Below are 17,043 nucleotides of genomic sequence, written 5' to 3'. Positions count from 1 at the left end.
ATGTTATGAGACGTCCAGATTGTGAATGTTCGGCTTTCTTTGCAGTGAGGTCTGCTACTTTTGTTGAACTTTGTCTCTAAACGTCCAAAGATCGCTAGTCTGTCTCTAAAGGTAAGTTTTCTGACTGATATGTTTTTATAGAAACGACATTTAAATACAATATACGAGAATGAGGCCAAATAGAAAACGTGCTAGTTAAGAGTAGTTTGTTAACTACAGGAAATGTGTATTACTGTTAGTTAAACGACATTTTTCAGCTGCCAGACACGCGTTATGCTCCAGGATGTCCAAACAGGTACCGTTCCAGTGGCGGTCAAAGCTAAATCACGTTATTCTGGTTCCCAGGAGATAAGGACAAACACTGTGAATGGTTGAAAGCTATTCCAGGAAAATACTGGTTCCCTTCCGAGAGTTCTGTGGTGCGTGTTAAGCAGTTCAAAGAAGAGGACAGAATAAACTTTGATATGTTTAAGGATATGCTAGGAAACAAGCAGAAATACCTAAGATCTCGACCAAAATCAAGAGACGGCGTAATACCAAGAGTTTTTGCCAATATATCTCATTATTTAAATAAAACATCTAAAACTGACTCTGGGAAAAATCCAAGTGAAAGAAGACCTGAATGAGAGGAACATCTTCATAAGATAAACGAAGAACAGCTTGTGGAAGATATGATAAAAAGTGTCACAGATTTGTGTAAAAATATAGATAGAACTGTGCAAAGTGTCATGTGGTGCGATACTGTAATTAATGATTCTACATGTTTCCATGGGTTATCAGTGGGAAGCATTCAAAAAATTCAAGTTAGTGTAAAGATTGTCAGTTGTGTGTAGGGGAAGGTGGGGGAATTACACGCATGTGGGTAATCCCACGCAGGCTGATTTATGCAGTTTGAATGGCGCAAGCTGTTCCTAGTTGGTGCTACACCCTGCCGGCAGGAGTAACAACTACTATGCAGCTTACGCCAGCCATTTTCCAGTGGCATTGTTGGAGCAGTGAAGTATTGTTTATTTTCGGCGTGTCTCATGTAATTTTGGTCAGCTGTATTTTGCAAGGTAAGTGCTACTATAAGTTGCTTTAATGTAATTCTTGCATATCAACTACTAACCCTAGATTAAACCTTTAATTTAATCGTAGATTTGTCCCGCTATTTGAATTAGGTGCCGAGTTATGCCTAGGCTAGTCATCAAACTTACGGTGGGGTAATGCCACGCAGCTGTTGAAGTGCGTGGTATTCCCCCTTGCAGGTTATATCTTCAATACTAACGAGGGTTTTTTTAAAATTTAAGATGGGTAGATATTATAAAAGAAAAACCCAAAAACCAAAACGGATGCAAAAGGAACTTTGTAAGGCTCTTGTTGCCATCAAATCTGGAAGGAAAATAAGGGAAGTATCAAGAGCTTTCGGGATTCATGAAGCTACCTGCGAACGAGAATGAAGGTTAAAAATACCGAGGGTCCAAAACTTGGAAGAAAGCCAACAGATTCGACAGGACAGGATATTGAGATTAGGGATCATGTTATTACAATGGCCAAGCTGTTCTATGGCATTACATGCATCCAGCTGCAAAAGATTGCATTTGAGTATGCACAGGCTAACAACATTGCAAACAATTTTGATAAGTCATCTAGGTTAGCTGGAAAGGATAGGCTAGCTCTATTTTTAAAAAGAAACTCAAGTATTAGCATGAGAAAACCTGAAGCAACTAGCATTAACAGAATACAGGCATTTAATGAAGAAGAGGTTAATGCAAATTTTAAAAATTTAGAACATTTCTTTGAAAGATATAAATTTAAAGAGGGGCGAGTGTTCAACGTCGATGAAACGGACATAAATACTGTACAAAAGCCTGACAGAATTTTGGCTCCTAAAGGTGTTAAACAAATAGGTGGGGCCATGTCTTGGGAAAGGGGGAAAAACATGACTGTGATATGTTGTCTCAGTGCTGCTGGTACCAACATCCCTCCTATGTTTATCTTCCCCAGGAAGAGGAGCTCAAATCTCTTAAGTAATGATGGACCAGTTGGAGCAATATATGGTTGGTCTGTCAATGGCTGGTCCAATGAGTCATTACTTTTCGAATGCATATAACATTTTCAGAACAATGTAATATCAACTATTGATGATCCTGTGCTGCTGATTTTAGATAATCACAGCAGCCACATTTCACTTGACATTTTTGAATTTTGTAAAAAACATTCTATTGTCATGGTAATGATACCTCCACACACTTCTCACAAGCTTCAACCACTAGATGTTACATTCTTTCCCTCTTTGAAATCAGTCTTCAATCGTGAATGTGACATGTATATGAAGTCACAGGTGTATCAAAAAATTACACCATATGAGTTAGCAGAACTTTTTCATAATTCATATATTAAGGTCGCTACCATGGACAAAGGGCAGTCAGGGTTTAAGGCATGTGGGATTTGTCCTTTCAATCCAAACAAATTTCAGCGTGACGATTTACAACAATGTGAGATCTTCAGAGTGTTGTCCTTGAAGATGAAGAGGTTCCGAATGCAACAAATGGAAATGAAGTGGTTGCATCTACAAACGAGCTACATATCTCCAAAAGGAGTCAAGAACAGATTCCTGGATCTTCAGCAGAAGATGTTCCACTTCTAGTAGGCCTAGAAGAGGTCACAACAACATCAACTGAAAGTGCATGTGTCAAGCACATTAGTGTATTTGACATATCTCCTGTTCCAAAACAAAAACAAGTTCTTCCTAAGACGAAACAAGCCAAGGGAAAGCCTAAGGGAAAGTCAGTGATCCTTACAGCAACTCCAGAGAAAAACAAACTGCTAACGGAGTTATCAATAAAAAACAAAAAGAAGCCATGAAAAAGATAGCTGAAGGAAACAAGAAAAGAAATCTTAAGGATAAAGCAGATAAGTGGAGAAATCTGCAACTTAAAAAAAGTCTCAAAGAAAAAACAGACATTATATAAGAAGAAACACCACCAAGAAAATGAAAGTAGCAGCGAGGATGACCTAAATCTGGACTTGCAGAACATTTGTGATGATGATGAAATGGATGATATTGGTCCATTGGCGATTTCAGATGTCTGTTTAGTTTGTGGAGAGTTTGGGAAAGATGGAGAACTATGGTACCGATGTATTTCTTGTAGCAGATGCAGTCATGAAGAATGTAGTGGCTGGAACACTCCAAAAGGTTACAAGTGCGATCTTTGCTGTATGAGAAAATGAACTCTTTTCACATCAATAAAAAGGTAAAAACCAAAAATTATAAGAGATATTTGTAGAATTTCATTATTTCGTTCTTAAATATGCTGTTTACTATTTGTAGTAAGTAATAAGCAAATAAAAATAGCAATTATTGTACATTTTTATGGTTTGTTTGTTTTACGTGTTATTACCCAGTGCTTTGCGTGTCATTACCCTCAGGGGTGGGGAATACCACGCATTTGCGCTTTTTTTATTTTAATGTTAAAAATTAAAGTACTGTTTATAACTATTTACAGACGATTGGAATATGTGGAGAAATGTCCATTGTATGGTATGTACTTATTTTCGTAGGTTTTAATGATGTAACGAATGGTTCACATCGATTTTTCCTTAGTTGCGTGTATTTCCCCCACTCTCCCCTACATTCAAGTATCTGTTGGCAATAATATTGCAATGTCCATGAGTTGTAAAGGATAGCGCCTCTAAATTTAGAAATAAACCAGTGGTCACTATTAGAGAACATTCTGTAGAGGTATGTAACAACTGAAACGTCCAGTGAAAGTTGTGAACTTGATTGTATCACAAAATTAAAAAACTCTGTTGCAAATTTGAAGAAAAATTTTACTGAAGAAACGGAAACACTATTTATGACAGTTTCCTCTGTGACCAAATTATATTATGTGATAAGAAAAAGAAAAGCTACTCTGTCAGTAAGTAGTTATGCTAGATCTAAGGGCAACTCCGTAACTACAGAAATAGCACTGACAACAGAAACATTAGCAGATTCAGAGGAAACACGAAACTTAGGAACAAAACCTTGAAGATCACATCTGGATACCATCTGTCTATTCCAGCAACAGAAGATCACATTACATCTGAGAGTATAACTCCAGTCATCCAGAAGACTATGACATCACCATCCAGGAAACACTGACCTGCAGCACACAACCAGGACTTAAGTGGTGACACATGACAAATACCGATAGACAATATATCAAGCCCTCTTGGCCAAAAACAAATACAAGTAAGTCACCTAGTCCAAAATTAAATTAAAATTTAGTTGTATTTGACCGGAATGTGCAATCACCACCAAGTAAAGTAGATGATATTCAAGAATTATTTGAAAATGAATCAAAACAGCCGGCCAGGTTGGCCGAGCAGTTCTAGGCGCTACAGTCTGGAACCGCGCGACCGCTACAGTCACAGGTTCGAATCCTGCCTCGGGCATGGGTGTGTATGTCCTTAGTTTAGTTAGGTTTAAATAGTTCTAAGTTCTAGGGGACTGATAACCTCAGAAGTTAAGTCCCGAACCATTTTTGAATCAAAAAAATAAACTACATCATTATTATCCGCTTTGTACCTTATTTGTGACACACCTACACCATACCCGAATTCCACACTGGTGATTCTGAGAAACCTCCTTGGCCACATATAATATAAAATTAACGCCGATACAGATGTCATACTATGAAAAAGCCATCCACAAGTAATCGTCGTGTGCCGAAATTCACGCACCATACCGAAGTTTTCTGTTCTGGAAAGTGTAGTGCTTTTCAACCGACTCCTCAGTCACTACAGTGATGTGTACTGCAAGTGATGTGCTTCAATACTTCGCTTCAACTTATGATGCTAGTGCTGAACAGTTAAAAGCAACATATGATCTACTGTGGCACCTCATTGCTCTTCTGGCCATACAGAAATTCTACAGAACTGGTGAAATGCAACATCCCAACTCCTCAGCTTTGGGTTCGTCCGCCACAGATACTGTGTTTTCCACATCCACACAAATTAGTTATACCTGCATCTGGTGCTGCCAGCTACCCGGATTTCAGACACTCACACTGTGCTGTGGAGGAATCCGGAGCTTACTCAATTTCGCCTGGACCAACCTCAAGACTGGTCTGCATTTGTTGACAACTCATTTGTAGCGTCTGGCACCACAAATGGACAACTACGCATAGAACGTTCCGTGGAATGCCAACAATGTTTCACATTGTTAACGACAATGCTGACCGCCAAGCAGCCTCAACATGCTAACTTCCACACATTGGCCATGCTCGACCGACTTAACCTGGTCACTCCTGTCTCCGTCAGTACTGCATCTGGCTGTAGTGATGACCTTATGGCATCAACAAAGTATCACATCCTCGTCATCTGTGCTGCGCCCATGCCTACACGGAATACCGCTAACAATGCTGCACCCACACCTGTGCAGAATATCTCTAATTTGCATCATGCTCGTGCCTGCACCAATTACCACTGAGCATGCTGCTCACATGCCTGTGCAGAACATTGCCAACCAAGCCCTGCCCATCCAGCCACAACACCAACCAAGCGTGTCCCGACTGAGCAAGACCACTTCTATCGGCATCAAGCAACATACATCACAGCCACTGCTCGACACAATGACTGTTGCACAGCCAAAAAAAACGACTGTGAGTCAATGTTCACCATGTTCACACAAGAGTAGTCTGCCAACACTTCATGCGACTGTCGACAGTCTTTTGACTACTCGACAGCGCCCGCAACAATTTCACCTATTCTGTTGGCCTTGACACTCCACACGGTAGCAAATCTTCTCTCACCCCACAGACAGTGACTGCTACCGGGTTCAAATTTCTGATCACGCACATGAACATGATCTCATAGACTTGAATTCTAGTGTTCTATGAGACTTCCACTTCCGCTTGATTCACTTGTGAGGACCGCATTTTCAACCAAGCCCTCTGCCTATGCAAATGCAGACGAGATGTGGCTCAAATTCGAAGATATAGTAGCAACAGCAATTGAGAGATTCATACCTCATAAATTGGTAAGAGATGGAACTGAGTCCCCATGGTACACAAAACAGGTCCGAACGCTGTTGCAGAGGCAACGGAAAAGGATGCGAAGTTCAGAAGAACGCGAAATCCCGAAGATTGGTTAAAATTTACAGACACGCAAAATTTGGCACGGACTTCAATGCGAGATGCCTTTAATAGGTTCCACAACGAAACATTGTCTCGAAATTTGGTAGAAAATCCGAAGAAATTCTGGTCGTATGTAAAGTACACAAGCGGCAAGACGCAGTCAATACCTTCGCTGCGCAGTGCCGATGGTACTGTTACCGACGACTGTGCCACTAAAGCGGAGTTATTGAACGCAGTTTTCCGAAATTCCTTCACCAGAGAAGACGAATGGAATATTCCAGAATTTGAAACACGAACAGCTGCTAGCATGAGTTTCTTAGAAGCAGATACCTTGGGGGTTGCTAAGCAACTCAAATCGCTTGATACGGGCAAGTCTTCAGGTCCAGATTGTATACCGATTAGGTTCCTTTCAGATTACGCTGATACAATAGCTCCCTACTTAGCAATCATATACAACCGCTCGCTCACCGATAGATCTGTACCTACAGATTGGAAAACTGCCCAGGTCGCACCAGTGTTTAAAAAGGGTAGTAGGAGTAATCCATCGAACTACAGACCTATATCATTGACGTCGGTTTGCAGTAGGGTTTTGGAGCATATACTGTATTCAAACATAATGAATCACCTCGAAGGGAACGATTTATTGATACATAATCAGGATGGTTTCAGAAAACATCGTTCTTGTGCAACGCAGCTAGCTCTTTATTCGCACGAAGTAATGGCCGCTATCGACAGGGGATCTCAAGTTGATTCAGTATTTCTAGATTTTCGGAAAGCTTTTGACACCGTTCCTCACAAGTGACTTCTAATGAAGCTGCGGGCCTATGGGGTATCGTCTCAGTTGTGTGACTGGATTCGTGATTTCCTGTCAGGAAGGTCGGAGTTCGTAGTAATAGACGGCAAATCATCGAGTAAAACTGAAGTGATATCAGGTGTTCCCCAGGGAAGCGTCCTGGGACCTCTGCTGTTCCTGATCTATATAAATGACTTGGGTGACAATCTGAGCAGTTCTCTTAGGTTGTTCACAGATGATGCTGTAATTTACCGTCTAGTAAGGTCATCCAAAGACCAGTATCAGTTGCAAAGCGATTTAGAAAAGATTGCTGTATGGTGTGGCAGGTGGCAGTTGACGCTAAATAACGATAAGTGTGAGGTGACCCACATGAGTTCCAAAAGAAATCCGTTGGAATTCGATTACTCGATAAACAGTACAATTCCCAAGGCTGTCAATTCAACTAAGTACCTGGGTGATAATATTATGAACAACTTCAGTTGGAAAGACCACATAGATAATATTGTGGGGAAGGCAAGCCAAAGGTTGCGTTTCATTGACATGACACTTAGAAGATGCTACAAGTCCACTAAAGAGACAGCTTACACTACACTCGTTCGTCCTCTGTTAGAATATTGCTGTGCGGTGTGGGATCCTTACCAGGTGGGATTGACGGAGGACATCAAAAGGGTGCAAAAAAGGGCAGCTCGTTTTGTATTATCACGTAATAGGGGAGAGAGTGTGGCAGATATGATATGCGAGTTGGGATGGAAGTCATTAAAGTAAAGACGTTTTTCGTTGCGGCGAGATCTATTTACGAAATTTCAGTCACCAACTTTCTATTCCGAATGCGAAAATATTTTGTTGAGCCCAACCTACGTAGGTAGGAATGATCATCAAAATAAAATAAGAGAAATCAGAGCTCGAACAGAAAGGTTTAGGTGTTCGTTTTCCCGGCGCAGTGTTCGGGAGTGGAATGGTAGAGAGATAGTATGATTGTGGTTCGATGAACCCTCTGCCAAGCACTTAAATGTGAATTGTAGAGTAATCATGTAGATGTAGATGCCTCATTGCCCCTGACATACCACGTTTTGGCAGACATCAGTTCTGACATCCACCCTTAACTATTTGAAAGCTCATCGATGATGGATGAACATACTGAACTGCATGCGCAGCAACTGCAGAAAGCTTCCAGGTCATCGACTACAGTGCACTGTCACTTTCATGCAACCTTACATGGACAATTAATCGTATCATAAAACCTGACCTACTGCTGGACTTTTTACTCCATTCCCATCTCTTAATGATACAAAACATTCTGCTGCTGTACTTTGATACAGGCCACTACATCCTGGACCTTTAGCCCTATCTGGTACATCAACTGCTCAAGACAAACAACAGGAAGACAACTGTACATCTATCAACACACTCGACAAGTCTGCCTCGACAGTCGGTGAGCTCTTGGTAATTCAACAACGCTACACTGACTGCTATCCATCACGACATGCACTCCATTCAGGGAAAACATTGCTCCCACATTGTAATAATGATATATTCACTGCACCCGTCCTGCTGTGCGAGCAGCCGAAGGGCATGTCACACAATCGTCATGATGATTACAGTGGGAGCATATGTGTGGCCCCATTCTGTGTAGCCCCATTTCTGCTGACCAGTCCATGCCTACCCTATATCTGATCACACCCACTCTCTGCTCTATGCAACAATCACTTTGTCATGGCTCCCTGGCACACACTGAAGCACACACATTAGAACACAGTGCCCTACCTCGCCACCCAGCTACCCTGCCTCTGGTATCATCAGGCATGCTTTCCAGCTGCACAGTACACTGTCAACACATCTCTTCCACATGACTCACTGCTATGCATCCCGACCACCACCTAACGTTGATCTTCACATGAAAACACTGATTTCACTGGCTGTATTCACCTGGTTCCATGTTAAGACTACTACACACCTACTACAGGTTGATGATGCTCTACAATGCCACACACAGAAAACATCAGAGGAACCAAGCACAACACCTTTTTGACGTCTTTCAACAGCACAGTTTGCCCTCAACCACCGTTGACAACCTTAGCACCTCCCCCCAACATGAGTTCAACACAACAATGCTGGACTCTAAGTTTGTATCTCCAACAGTACCACTTCAACCATGGCCCAGAATGGGTTGTTACTTAGCATTTCTACCTCATCATGGCATCCAGTTTGCCATGGATGGCAACTGGTACAGGTGCACCCACTGAAGTTTGCACTCGCTTATAAATTAGCAGTTAATGTCAACCACACTGCCCCCTCAATGTACGCCATCACTGTCTCTCTGACATGTGAGGCCTCCACACGCAGACATCCTCACTACTGACATCTCAACCCCATCTTTTCAGTGGTTCCACTTGCATCTCCTGCGTATGCATTGAATGCTTCCAACATCAGCCACAGCTATACCACCCATTCAGTGCTCATACCACGCCCACGTGACTTTGAAAAACAGTCCAGTCATGTCTCGAGAAAGTGACAGCCACAGTACGACTAGTCAAACACATCTGCACAACATCACTTTGAATAACAGGCCAGGCATGTCTCACGAAATTGCAGGCCGTGACGCTACCGGTCATGTATGTCTGTACCTAGCACTTCCACAGTCGCTCACCCTACTCTTGTCTTGACTTCAAAGCTTCACACTATGGGGGACAAGTGTTCTGTGGGGACATACGATGCGATTTAGGTTGCTGACGTGCTATGAGTGCAATACTTGTCAATGACCAGAGACTTGACTCTGTTCCTAGCATCCATGGTGAACAGTCATTCCACTTTTATCTGTGTATGTATTCACTTAATAATGTGTAGGTCTACCATATCATGTCACACCTCATTTATATGATATCCTCACCATACTCGACTTCCATATGCCTAACAGAACGCTGGCTTGACAAGGAAAAACTTTACATGGTTGGTTTTTAAAATTATGCATTAGCTGGTCAATTTTGTTGAAAAAATTACAGCCATGGTGGTATTTGCATCCATGTAAGGAAAAAAGCACATTTTGAAACAATTTATTTTCCTAAATAAATGGTTGAAGATAAAGATACTGAGAAATCCAGTTCACAATTTGTTTGTAATTGTTATAAGCTACATTTGTTGGAAAGTTCTAAAGATTGCTTAAGCAGATCCCTTTCAAGAGCTAAACATAAAGCATTGTGCCAACGAAGTTCTTCTTACATTATTCAGTTATGTCTCAACAATTTCTAAATAGTATTTTCTGACTAGGACGTTTCAGACCAATAATTTAGAAGCAAGATTAGGATTGGACAAACAACTATCTGGAGCAAATTATCATATATTGTACACTTAAATTTTAGAATACAAAACTAAAATTGATGTCAAGAGTTTACTTGACTTCTGTCTTCACGTTTTGGAGGATTTCTTTCAACTTCCAGATTCTGAATGATGATTCTGGAGTGGTTCACAGTGTCTAGCAAGCCAAGAATTGAAGATAGATGTGCCAAAGATACGAACAAAAACGATATGCCTAATAATAATCCTGTTATTGTTTAAGTTTGTGGATCTATGGCACAGAAGGCTGTACAAAAGAGGTCATGTGAAATCTGTGTTCCAGTTCTGAAATCAAATGAATGTCTTTATTTTGAAATTCTTAATAAGCGTGGCTTAACTTTGCCATCCTCAACTGTTTCAAAAATTATATCACCTAGCTTGGATACTGTATATGTACTAATACGAGATTCACACGAACTACACTTTTTAAAAATGTGTAACCAAAAGCAGATTCACAAGTTAGTTCTGAAAAGAAGTGTTTCTTCAGACGCGAGTCTAAACTTCTTTCTTCATGATACTTGTTTGTGTGGTGATGTTTTAAGTGATGTGTATGAAGATGTATCAAATACAGTTTCAAATACATTGGACGACTTACATGTCGATGATAATGAAATGATGATGAGGACAACACAACATCCAGTCCCTGAGTGTGGAAAATCTCTGAGCTGGAGGGGAATCGAACCTGGGCCCAACGCAAGGTAGTCAGATGCACTGATCATACAGATAAGTGGGCAGACACACAGTCAGAAAATGTGGCAAATAAAAATAAGATGAAACTTAATATATTTCAAGGAAAATAAAATTTAATTACCTTTGTAGTGTGAATTTATTTGTGGTGCAAACTTGTTTTCCAATAATTACATGCTTTGCTCATATACATGTGATTCTGGTTTTTGCCTATTGATTCTCCTGTCTTAGAAAGTATGGTGTTGTAGTGATAAGAAAGGATAATGTTTATACTAATGTGAAACCACTCCACATGAAATTTTTCCTACCATAAAGCTTTCAAGGCATTATTTACCTAAAGGGAAGTTGTATCCACATGGTACCTTTTTTCTTGCATTCTCTAATTTCTAAGCCTTTGATCTGAGTAATTGCAAATGGATTTACAGATAAAAGAAAATTTTTCGGAACAGCTCATCAACTTATGATGCTTTTTGCTCCTTCAAAATAAACATGTTATTGCTTCTTACAGTAATGCAGAGGAAACTTTCACTGAAATTCTAGCGAATTAAGCAACTGTGAAATAACGTTACAAAGCAGTTGTGGCCTACTTCATTTAATACATAATAGTAAGTTACTATTAGGTTACCAGTGAGAGAACAAGACCAGATGATGGTCTTACCACAGGGTCACTGACAAGGATTTTCAGTGACAGGTTACACACTTGGGTGACTTTTATTCATGGTCACTCCCCTCCCCCACTAGGAACCAGTAGCAAATGATGGAGGTCATTCATGGGAACCCCATTCCTCCCGTTTTGTCCCTTCCCCCTTTCGTCACCTCCAACCTGCCGACCAATAGCAAGGCTGTAACAATAGGAAACGAGCTCTCCCCACCTCTCCCCTTCATTATATTATGAATCCAGCTGCCCAAGTCTACCTCATTAGAGGTCTGATCTTCATACTGAGAGGCATCAGCCAACGCCTCCAGGCACAAGAGGAATAAGATTGTTATATTTGAAAGTAATTATCTAATAATAATATAATTATCATTGTTATTAACAAATATACATTCGATTATACATACAGTTTGTTACTGTTCCAGCAGCACAATGAGCCCCTGATCCAGTTTTGGCAGAACTGCTGGATGACAAAATCCACATACTACTGGCTCCACTGCCACAGCAACCCAGAGATGGTCTTCCTCGTTTATCGGACTGGTGTCACTCCTCTGCACTATATTCCTTTTCAGTAGCAGGTACAGTAGCGGCTGCTACCATAAAAACTGCCACATCTTACAGAACTGCAGGCGAGTGCCTCATCAAGAGCACTTCTGTTCACCAGCATACATAGCGTGGCTGCTGTTGGATCTAAACGAATAAATGTGGGTCTGTCACCAGATAATGACTTTGCCATAGTGACTAAAGTTTAAAACGCACAATGCATTGGTACCAGAGTTTAATATGCACAGTACTAGAGGAAATATTATAATATATGTGTAATATGATGGGGTACATGAAGAATAGATGACGGATGAGTATGATCCATCCCATATGTATGGCTGTAAAGTCTCAGAAGTTGACGTGTATGATGAGGTCATGTCAGAATTAAATTCATAGGACACAGGCATATACACTACTGGCCATTAAAATTGCTACACCACGAAGATGACGTGCTACAGACGCGAAATTTAACCGACAGGAACAAGATGCTGTGATATGCAAATGATTAGCTTTTCAGAGCATTCACACAAGGTTGGCGCCAGTGGCAACACCTGCAACGTGCTGACATGAGGGAAGTTTCCAACCGATTTCTCATACATAAACAGCAGTTGACTGGCGTTGCCTGGTGAAACGTTGTTGTGATGCCTCGTATAAGGAGGAGAAATGCGTACCATCACGTTTCCGACTTTGATAAAGGTCGGACAGTAGCCTATCGCAATTGCGGTTTATCGTATCGTGACATTGCTGCTCGCGTTCGTCGAGATCCAATGACTGTTAGCAGAATATGGAATCGGTGGGTTCAGGAGGGTAATACGGAACGCTGTGCTGGATCCCAACGGCCTCGTATCACTAGCAGTCGAGATAACAGGCATCTTATCCCCATGGCTGTAACGGATCGTGCAGCCACGTCTCGATCCGCAAGTCAGCAGATGGGGACGTTTGCAAGACAACAACCATCTGCACGAACAGTTCGACGACGTTTGCAGCAGCGTGGACTATCAACTCGGAGACCATGGCTGCGGTTACCCTTGACGCTGCATCACAGACAGGAGCGCCTGCGATGGTGTACTCAGCGACGAATCTGGGTGCACGAATGGCAAAACGTCATTTTTTCGAATGAATCCAGATTCTGTTTACAGCATCACGATGGTCGCATCCGTGTTTGGCGACATCGCGGTGAACGCACGTTGGAAGCGTGTATTCGTCATCGCCATACTGGCGTATCACCCGGCGTGATAGTGTGGGGTGCCATTGGTTACACGTCTCGGTCACTTCTTGTTCGCATTGCTGCCCTGGCCAGCACATTATCCAAATCTCTCACCAATTGAAAACGTTTGGTCAATGGTGGCCGAGCAACTGGCTCGTCACAATACACCAGTCACTACTCTTGATGAACTGTGGTATCGTGTTGATGCTGCATGGGGAGCTGTACGTGTACACGCCATCCAAGCTCTGTTTGACTCAATGCCCAGGCGTATCTAGGCCGTTATTACGGCCAGAGGTGGTTGTTCTGGGTACTGATTCCTCAGCATATATGCACCCAAATTGCGTGAAAATGTAATCCCATGCCAGTTCTAGTATAATATATTTGTCCAATGAATACCCGTTTATCATCTGGAGTTCTTCTTGGTGAAGCGATTTTAATTGCCAGTAGTGTACTTAAAACATTCAAGAGTTGAGAATTTAGAAAATCTTTACTGGGCACTGTCGAATCGCCAAAGATTGTGCCACTGGCAGCCTTATGTAAAAACAATTTGCTATGAGTCGGTAGACTATTTGAATAAGTAATGTTACTATGTACCAAGTAGAGCAGTGTACCAATGCCTGTGTACCCCCTATGCCGAATGAGTATGAGTGCAGATCCTGGCTGGTCTATACAGAGTGAGTTCACTGAAGAAATTCTTCTGTGGGTAATGCCACGTATTGGCTTGAATAATGGGATACAGGACGAATGTAAAGCCTACAGATGGCAGCTATTTTTAAAATTTTCTTTTGCAACTGTGCAATGAAATCTGCGATGAAAGAAACATCATTAAGGCACAGTGTGTTTCAAAAGCTGTTGTTCATTTCACACACAGCCCCCCCTTCCCCACCCCCCACACCGCCCTATCCAACTACCTATAAAAATATATAGCTCCTTACCAGGAGTCAGCTCGTACAAGCGCCACTGCTGCTGCCGCAACCAATGGTGCAAAGGGACCATCCTCAGCGCCTCAGGGCTGCCTCCGCCGATGCTGCTGAACGCAACACTGGCGAATTAACTGTCAGATACATTGAGAGACAGCCCAGGGTCTGTGGCTTTTGGGGCCTGATAAGCAGCTACTAGCACCCAACTGTGGGGGTCCGTATCTCAAAGTGTCTTATTGAAGTATGAAATAATAGTCTTGAAACGATGTCACTTAGAAGCATCTTACGTACATTCTAAACTCCTTTGTCTACACATGCATACTATTATTTTAAAAACAGATTAAGTAGGAAAAATCATTTATTATTTTCCATTTTACAACTAACACAAAGCAGTTCAATGGAAAGAGGTCCACCAATCTGACATCGTGCATTCACATCACAATGTTTATAGCAGGGCTCATACACAGAAGAAAAGCACATTATTTTTAGACACTTGAAACATAAAATTATCGTTGTGTGAAATATCACATAGCGAAAGTATAAATTGTGTTGGGAACAATTAATAGTTTACGACATTCAAAGGGCGATGTCTTTCAATAACTTACCAATATCACTTTACAAGTATCTTTTGATTACAGCAACTCAGACATGTAATAAGTAGTAATAACTCGCTCGTCCTAATCTTCAAAGCCATAGTCCTGAATCACTGTATATTGGGGAAGATCCAGAACGTCTGGGTTAAGTCGTTTCCTCGAATACACCAAAGATGTGCAATCTCTGTCCTCCCTAAATAGTAAGGTAATCGTCGACATATCAGCAAAACTCACTTACTTCACGTTAACGGTGATCACAGTCGCTCCACGAATGATCATAACCTTGTCGATTCTGACAATGAACTGGCAGTAGCGGCCATTGTATTTGTCTTTTATACTGTGACCTTTTGTTGTCTTTAAAAACTTGCATACACTGCTGGAAATCAAGTATATAAACAGTGATTGATGAACAGTTCACCTAATCGCAAGGGAACCGACATAAGGCTTGAGCTGTGTAGCAGGTAAGGCGAAGAAGCAGCAGCCACGTGACGTAATAATTATGTTGTTTAACGTTTGCTACAGTTTAAACAACACAAGCTGTGAACGAGACATTGTCGGTATGATATTGGATCAAAAGTTCAATCAGATCATTGTATTAGAAAATCCGCGATTTTGTGGTGTTAAGGTGATATTACCTGCAGATGTATGGCTTCGACTGTGTGATACCTCAGAGTATATTTCTGCTTCCTTTCATGGCATTGTTCACGCAGAATCAGTAATGCTGTAAGATCGTACAGTCACAGCAGGAGACGTACCTGGAACAGATTTAATAGCAGAGAGTACATGCATCTGCAAGAACAGAGGTTCAAGAATCTATTGTACTCAAGATGTTTACACAAGGCCGGCCGCGGTGGTCTAGCGGTTCTAGGCGCTCAGTCCGGAACCGCGCGACTGCTACGGTCGCAGGTTCGAATCCTGCCTCGGGCATGGATGTTTGTGATGTCCTTAGGTTAGTTAGGTTTAAGTAGTTCTAAGTTCTAGGCGACTGATGACCTTAGAAGTTAAGTCCCATAGTGCTCAGAGCCATTTGTTTACACAATGTGCATGGGACTGTCTACTACGGTGGCAGTCACACATCCACTGATTACATTAGCCACTATGGAGTAATCTGTTGGAGTCTGCTTGTCGCATTCTGTACCCATCGGAAGAAACTATCACTCAACTACATTATTCATATCGAGCCAGTACGGAAACATAAATCTGCGAGCCAAGCATGCCTGATGTAGGCACGAAGTCTCGATTGTATTTAAGACTGTTCGTACACCAAGCAATACGTATTTGTTTATAAAGAGAGCTACATGTATGTGAATTCTCTATAAAATACTCTCCATGCCAATGTCAGCCCATAGTCGTCATCATGACTGAGTGGACGAAACATCCCTTTCACAAGGGTCTTGTAGTAACTGACTAGTCCGTCAATGATGATGCTGGAAACCGGAAGAAAAAGAAACAGTATGGATCATTACTTTCCGATATCATATATGCTTTAATTATTGGACTTTGAGACTGTGGAAAGACAAATCTTGTTCTAACATTCTTAACACTTCCTGAGAGGATAGGCTTCGAGCATGTATATATTTTTTCAGACAAAATATCAGCTACGGCAGGAGATTTTGCATGGCAATGAGGGAGCAGCTTAGCAGACACTCAGGGCAAGTGGCGATATTCCACCGCCTGAAAAAGTAAAGCCAAACAGTATATTTATATTTCATCATGTGGCAGTGGAAAATCAGAGCGAGATCTGCAAATATACTTGCTTTGGCCGCCATATACAAGTTCAAACATCTTATTTGAGCAGACATACTCAAGGACACAAAGGCAGTTAGTTCAGGATAATGTGAATTTTATTATTGCTTTCAATCAAGACAATCTGAATGAGATTTTCACTCTGCAGTGGAGTGTGCGCTGATATGAAACTTCCTGGCAGATTAAAACTGTGTGCCGGACCGAGACTCGAACTCGGGACCTTTGCCTTTCGCGGGCAAGTGCTCTACCAACATTTTTTTTTTTCCGTTGCTTGTCGTTGTGTTTGATCGTTGCGGACGTCATTTGACAACCGTTCAAGTTCGTTTTGTTGATCCTTCCACTCCGTTTTTTTTTTTATTACAGAGGCCAACCAGCTCTCTGCCCGAACACGCTGATCTTCCGTGCCGGCGACCAACTGAGTTACTCAAGTACGACTCACGCCCCGTCCTCACAACTTTACTTCTGCCA

At 41.6% G+C, this 17,043-nt stretch overlaps 1 long non-coding RNA gene across 1 annotated transcript in view; it reads right to left on the bottom strand.

Moving 5' to 3' along the window:
- Positions 1-12,010: 12,010 nt before the first annotated feature.
- Positions 12,011-17,043, bottom strand: part of LOC124612267 — a 40,497-nt gene continuing 35,464 nt past the window's right edge. The window contains exons 2-3 of the long non-coding RNA XR_006979518.1: positions 15,465-15,584; positions 12,011-12,256 (exon numbers count right to left, since the gene is read on the bottom strand). This is a non-coding gene — a long non-coding RNA (uncharacterized LOC124612267). The remainder of the gene's footprint in view (positions 12,257-15,464; positions 15,585-17,043) is intronic.

This window comes from Schistocerca americana, chromosome 4, assembly GCF_021461395.2.
Source record: "Schistocerca americana isolate TAMUIC-IGC-003095 chromosome 4, iqSchAmer2.1, whole genome shotgun sequence".
In the NCBI taxonomy this organism is placed as follows: Eukaryota; Metazoa; Arthropoda; class Insecta; order Orthoptera; family Acrididae; genus Schistocerca; species Schistocerca americana.
Note: the sequence above shows the minus strand (reverse complement) of the source record. Positions and strands in the feature narration are given on the sequence as shown.